The sequence below is a fragment of the Hevea brasiliensis genome, chromosome 5 (assembly GCF_030052815.1).
Source record: "Hevea brasiliensis isolate MT/VB/25A 57/8 chromosome 5, ASM3005281v1, whole genome shotgun sequence".
In the NCBI taxonomy this organism is placed as follows: domain Eukaryota; kingdom Viridiplantae; phylum Streptophyta; class Magnoliopsida; order Malpighiales; family Euphorbiaceae; genus Hevea; species Hevea brasiliensis.
In genome coordinates this window covers 12,086,864-12,092,493 of record NC_079497.1, presented here as the reverse complement: position 1 = coordinate 12,092,493, position 5,630 = coordinate 12,086,864, and the positions used below count along the sequence as shown (strand labels likewise).

The 5,630-nt window shown below is 29.7% G+C and overlaps 1 non-coding gene across 1 annotated transcript; it reads left to right on the top strand.

Moving 5' to 3' along the window:
* The first annotated feature begins 2,375 nt into the window (after nt 1-2,375).
* On the top strand, nt 2,376-2,449 carry TRNAI-AAU (transfer RNA isoleucine (anticodon AAU)). Its single transcript has one exon. It is a non-coding gene; the product is annotated as a tRNA-Ile (tRNA).
* Nucleotides 2,450-5,630: the final 3,181 nt, after the last annotated feature.

Below are 5,630 nucleotides of genomic sequence, written 5' to 3'. Positions count from 1 at the left end.
CTTATGAAACTGAGACCACGTGAGTGAGCCCGATCGATAAAAGTTGCACACAAACAATCAATTTAACCCCACTGGCTGCGGCCTGCAGTTCATTGCCTGGAGAAGTTTCAGTTGAGAGGTGACCATGGCCTTTGTTTCTATGGCTAATAATAATGCTAGTGAACAACCATCAGCTTCACTAGCACTGACCCCTAATAACCATCCCCAGAAAGATGAGCTCCTCGTCTCCGGTGACCGGAACTTCGCCATCCACGGTGAGATCATGCTGCTAGTTCTACTCTTGCTGTTCGCTTTCTTTCTTCTGTTTCTTGCCTATTTGCTGTTTAAAAGGCGGTCCAAATATGATTCCCCCAAGCTCAGCCAATCGGAGCTTGTTTATCCGATGAATACTCCGGCCACTATGTTTAAGATTCAGTTCAAAGATGGCACCAATCTGATGCCAGTTACCAAGCTACCACTGTAGCCAAAGGTGCACTTCACAGTGCCTCTCTTGGCCACTCTTCTCGATCTCTTGCTGATTCCTGACTTCAGGAATTGCAAATCATTGCTTGCCAAATCTTTGGAAGAGTTGAATATTGAACCCAGTGGCAGCTTGCAATTTATCCTGCAGGCAATTTATTTATATATACAAGATCTGCGCAGTAGGTTGAAAGCTAATGAACTATCCCATGTATATATATTATATGCTCATTAGATGGCTTCAAAATTCAATGAGTGGATGCAATGGCAAATTAATATCTATCAGTTTCCTCGTAATTTTTGAGTTCCTTGTTGTATTTAAAGCAACTAGAAGCTTGTATTGGACATTTTGTTTAATTAATAAATCAAGTAATTCAGAGTTCAAATCCTGAATATTTCATATTTTCATTGCTTACAGTTTACAGCAATCATAACTCCATTGATAGATGTTATTCTTTCCAATCAATTAATACAGTTTAATTGGCAAGTGGTGGAACTTTCCCTTGATTTATCTTATCTTTAAGCACGTACCTGAAGTTTAAATTATCACAAGAACACGCCAGGGGATAATATTTCCCACCAAGTTGGATTGCAGGATCAGGAGATCGCAAGATTAACTTCTTTAATTTAGTGAAATGTTTGTTAAAAAAGCTGCAAGTGGTAATCTTAAAAATTTGAATTTTTTAAAAGTAATAATCAAAAGAGAATTACACTAAATAATAAATTAAATTAGTTTAGTTTATTTTTTTAATATAATTTTATTAAGCTTTATTTGATTGATGATAAATAAATTAATGAAATAAAATTTTTCGAAGAATAAAAAAAAAACCCTATTATTTGATTTATATTATCAAATTAAATTTTCAAGAAATAAGCCATTTTTATTTATCCACACAAATCTGAACCCACATAGTGCCTGTTATATTTTTATAAATTAATCCCCAAGTATTACAATTATTTACAAATAAATTTTTATAATCAACATAACAATATTCAGTCATCATTTTAACAAATTTATAATCTTATGTCAACTAATTTCAACAAATTTTTTTTTTTAAGAATTGTATGGATAATTTCTAATTTTTCGTTCGATGCAGATATATATACATATATAGAGAGAGAGAGAAAGAGAGAGAGACAGAGAGATTAGCCCAAATATTAATTAAAGAATGAAGAATGAATTTATATTAAAAAGATAATAAAGAATGAATTTATAATTAAAAAGATATAAATATTAATTTATAAGTAATTATGATATTTAAAGACATTTTGTTAAAATATATGCACAATTTTATAATTAATTAAAAATTTTAAGAATTAAAAATAATTAATTTATATTTTTAATATTTATTTTTTTTTTAATTTAATAAGACTCACATTTATAAAATTAAGGGGCTATTTGAGTTAAAGAGGAGGAAAGGACAAAATCATTGACTTCTAAAATTTGAAGATACATGTATTAATTTTGACATATTTCAAAAATTAAAAAATAATTTAGTATTTTTACTATTATTACCTATATTAAAATAATGAGGCGTTTTAGAAATTCGAAATAATTTTCTCTCCATTGACCCATTGACTAACAAAATCAACTTTTGATTTTGACATAAGGGGTGAAATTGTTGAATTTTAAAAATAATGAGACATATATATTAATTATAACATTCTTTAAGGACTAAAAAACAATTTTCTCTTATTTAAAAAAAAATAATAATCTTCTCTTATTCATTAACGTCCCATCCCTACTGCTCGTGTCTTGTCATTTTCCAGGTTGGCAATGATTAATCATAGCAGACAAAACAACAGTATAATGATGAAAGATATTTCCAATTGTTCTTTGAAACAAAAGGCTGACCAGTATGTCCAATTATTTATTTCTAAGTAATATAAAGTGTTTTGAAAAATTGTAAACAATTGGCCTATTAGCTCAGTTGGTTAGAGCGTCGTGCTAATAACGCGAAGGTCGCAGGTTCGAGATCTGCATGGGCCATAATTTATTTTTCCCATTTGTTTTTAAAACATGAATGGTACGTGGAGGATTGCCAAGGACAATAAGGTATACATTATATGAATTTAAATTCCTGGTTCTTTTTATTGCCAATTAATAGACATATATTAAATCATTGAATTAATAAATATAATATGCCTAATGAATGCATTACTATTTTGAAAAAATTTAATTATTGTATTATATCAGAGTATTATCTGTGTTAATGTACGTGATTATTAATAATTTTAATTTTTATATATTTTTAATTTTAATATATAAAAATAATATAATATTTTAAATTTTTATTAATTATTTCAAATTTTATTTTTATTATTTTTATTTTTTAAACTTTTTAATAATAGAAATAATTAAAATTCATCTATATATAATATAAAAATAAAAATAAATATATATAATTAATATATGTTAATATATTGTAAGTTACCTTATAATAATGACTACTTATTATATTATTAATATAATAACTATTAAATAATTTATAATTTATATATAATAGAGAATGTCACGTGTTAATTATGTGACAGTATTATAAAATAGAATATCACATATCAGACTATTGGAATTACCTTATTACCACATATATATATATATATATATATATATATATATATAGAAAAAGAGATTAAATTAATAAATAAATGTCAAATATTTTGAGTATTTTATATTTAATTAATAAATGATTGTCACTTACCTCTAATATGTTTACTTCTTAAAAACAAATATAAATTTTAGTTTGCAAAGTGAAATCCGGAAATTTTATTCAGTGTAATATTATATATATAATCTGACAATTGATTATGATAGGATCCACATAAATTTATCATAGTCAATGATCATAATAAAATTATTGTATATTGATTGTATACTAAATATTTTTTTCTTAAGTACTGTTTTAGCATTCAGCAAAAAGAATTTAGACGTTGATAATGAAAATTAACATCATATTATGAATCACAATATAAATGCATACAAATGAAACAACAAATCCTAATATCTTTTAGGTCAAAATGATAAGAGTACAATTTAGAAATTTGTCTAAATATTAATTAATAAATCAAGAAATTGGCATAGAAGTTGAATCTAATGAGGAATTTATCTTTTAATCCTATTTTACAAATATGTGCTAGATTTTTTTTTATCAAAAATAAATTTACAGACACACAGACTCAGAAAGGGATACACTCTTTAGTAAAACCATGACAATTTTATTATGGCACATTAACCCTTATAAGTTCACGTACACACCCATCCACAACCTATATGAGATTCCAAAAAACTGGCCTGTTGAGAGATAAGCCAAATATGTGCTAGATTCATATGCAAGTTGTAGGATCAAATATATAAAACTCCAACCAAACACTTACTATATTAATAACCCTATTATTTTTCTTCAAAAGGACCATAAATTTTAGATGATAGCCATATTAATATGAAATCCTGGGTCCACCAAGGTAGGTCAACATCATTAAATAATTGCTTAACTTAAAAATTAGTTGTTCATAATTTATCCTGTTTAATTTTATGGTTTTCTTTAAAAGTAATGAGTGAACACTAAATATATATAGATATGACTGCATTAAAGTTGAACCAATCAAGAACCATTTACCATATGGACTTGGTCAAAAAATCCTCCTTAGGTTATTGACAAACTTGTAAGTTATTATTGAGGTTATAGTCAAATGATTGAAGGTCTATTTTGTAATTTATGAGATTAAGAGTTCAAATATATGAGATACACACAAAGAATGCCTCCTAGCTAGATACAATCCCCATGTACATGCTTGTGGCCTAGGTCATATTAGGCATTTAAGTTCAATTTTGGTGAGCCAAGTTGTTTTTTTGTTTGTTAATTGTTATAGATACAAGCTTTCCATGTATATGTCCTTGAGAACTTATGAAGATTATCATATAAATTAGTGATGAGTAGTGACCAATTGCAAGCCTGGAAAAGAAATGCAGAAAAGAAGAAGTAGATAACAAAGTGAAGAAGATGTAATTTTATTAATGTGAAACCTCAATGATCCAATTGATGATACATTCAAATTTTAAATAAAAGAATAATAACAGAGGTTCTTTGAAAAGAGGAGAAAAATAATGAAGACTATCACTTGGAAGGGAACGAATTACCCAAAGAATCTCAACCACAAAGACTCATTCAAATATACAATATTTACAGAATTCACCTTATCACTCCTTTACTCAAGCCTAAAAACACGGCATCCTTATTTCTCCTGAGAGGCGGACTCGTCCTTATTACTCCTTGAGTTAATATCCCTCCTCAAACTATGTCCAGGGTGGAGACATAGTTTGCGTCGAAATTGTGCTAGGCGAGCCTTTGTCATGGACTTCGTAAATATATCAGCGATTTGATATGCTGAGGGAATGAATCTTTAGATAAAAACCACTTGAGCAACACGCTCTCTAACAAAGTGATAGTCAAGAGCAACATGCTTCTGCGTGAATGTAATCTTGGATTGGTATTAAATGTAGTGCACTAAGATTATCACCATATAAAATAGGCGGCGCTTGGGATAGATTTGCAAGTCTGTAAGAGATATCCAAGCCAAGTAAGCTCTGCGATGTGAGCCATGGAACGATACTCGGCCTCGGTGCTAGAACGCAGCGCAGCGATGTATTGTTTCTTGGCACACCAGAAATGATATTGCAACCAAGAAAAGAAATCTGATGCTTTGTAGTAGACCGTCGTGTGGTTGGACATCCGGCCCAGTCTGCATCAGAAAATGCACTAAGAACAAGTGAGGTATCTTTTTTAAAAAATAAGCCAAAATGTATTGTTCCTTTGAGATATCGTAATATACGACGAACATATTTTAAGTGAGACAAAGTTGGACTGTGCATGAATTGAGAAATATAGTTGACACTATAGGACAAATCCGGTCGGGTTAGTGTCAAATACTGTAACGAACCCACAAGCCCTCGAAAGAAGGTGGGATCAGCTACTGGTGTCGGGTCTGTAACAGCATCGTGTCGCTGAACAAGTGGAGTGGGCATCGGTTGACAATCCACCATCTGAGCTCTTTCCAAAATTGAATAGGCATAACGGGTTTGATTCAATTGTAACCCAGAGTCAGTCGATTGAATTTGAATGCCTAGAAAATGATGCAATGGCCCAAGGTCTTTCATGGAAAACTCCTTGCTT